This window comes from Alexandromys fortis, unplaced genomic scaffold (assembly GCF_014885135.2).
Source record: "Alexandromys fortis isolate MF-2015 unplaced genomic scaffold, M_Fortis_MF-2015_v1.1 scaffold_71, whole genome shotgun sequence".
Taxonomy (NCBI): Eukaryota; Metazoa; Chordata; class Mammalia; order Rodentia; family Cricetidae; genus Alexandromys; species Alexandromys fortis.
Genome location: NW_026067954.1, coordinates 5,123,798 through 5,124,992, shown reverse-complemented (window position 1 = coordinate 5,124,992; position 1,195 = coordinate 5,123,798).

Below are 1,195 nucleotides of genomic sequence, written 5' to 3'. Positions count from 1 at the left end.
TATCCAAACTCTAGGATCTCCGTCTTTAAGCCGTGTCCCTGTGTGTTCTCGGGCCTTGACCTTCAAATGAAGAATTGGCTCTGAGGTCTTTGGGCCTGGACTGTAGCACAGGTGCCCTTGGACCTGTCTTGGAGCTCCCCAGTCCACGTAGTCAGATGGACATGAACCTATTTCCCTAATAAACCCCTTATTTATTTGGCTATTTTTCTTTTTTGTTTTGTTTGTAAGATAGGATTCTCCATGTAGGCCTTGCTCTCCTGGTCCAAAATGCTGGGACCGCAGGCCTGTGTATTAGCTGCTTTTCTTGCTGCTACAGCCAGATACTGAGAAGAAGATGGAGCAAGCACTGAGAAGAAAACTGGAAGAAAGGCTTACACTGGCTCCCAGTGTAGTTCGTCGGGCAGGGAAGGCCTGGGGATGGAGGACTGCTGTTGCTGTGTTCACTGCGACAGATGAGCTGAGCAGCTGCTGCTCACATCTGGGCGGCTCAAGAAGCAGAAATGGAAGTGTGAGTGCTCCCCGAGCTTCTTCCTGCCATCATGATTCAGTCTAGGGTCCCGTTCATGGGATGGGGCAACTTGCCCAAGCTCATTGCGGGTATCCTCTCAGCCAGGCCTCTCTGAAAGCCCCCTCAGAGATACAGCCAAGGTGAGTCTCACTGTCCCAATCAAGTTGACAATAAAAACAAGCTGTCACCATCCTGGCTTTTGATCTGTCTATCTGTCTCCTATCTGTTCTGGCCCTATAAACAGGTCTAGCAATATAGACCTGTCACTTGCTGCTAGTCAACAGAACATGGCAAAGTGAAGAGATTTTAACCCCTAGTAACACGTATTCACACGTTGTCCGGGACTGGAAGAGTAGCATGTGGGGGGCCATGGCTTAAACAAATAACTATGTTGCTGTTTTGTTAGAAGACCCGTGGGAGAGGGCCCAGGTCGTGGGCAGCCTTCACCTGCGATCACATCCAGCCAACCATCAGGGAGAAGAATTCTGCCAGCAGCTCAGGAAATCTCAGGAGGTCTTTCCTCAGCTAAGTCTCCATGAGACCTAGGCTGCTGCCCCGAGGCACGAGGACCTGTATTTTTTTTTTTTTTTTTTTTTTTTTTTTTTTTTTTTTTTTTTTTTTTTTTTTTTTTTTTTTTTTTTTTTTTTTTTTTCCCCCTCCCCCCCCCCCCCTCTCCCCCCCCCCCCC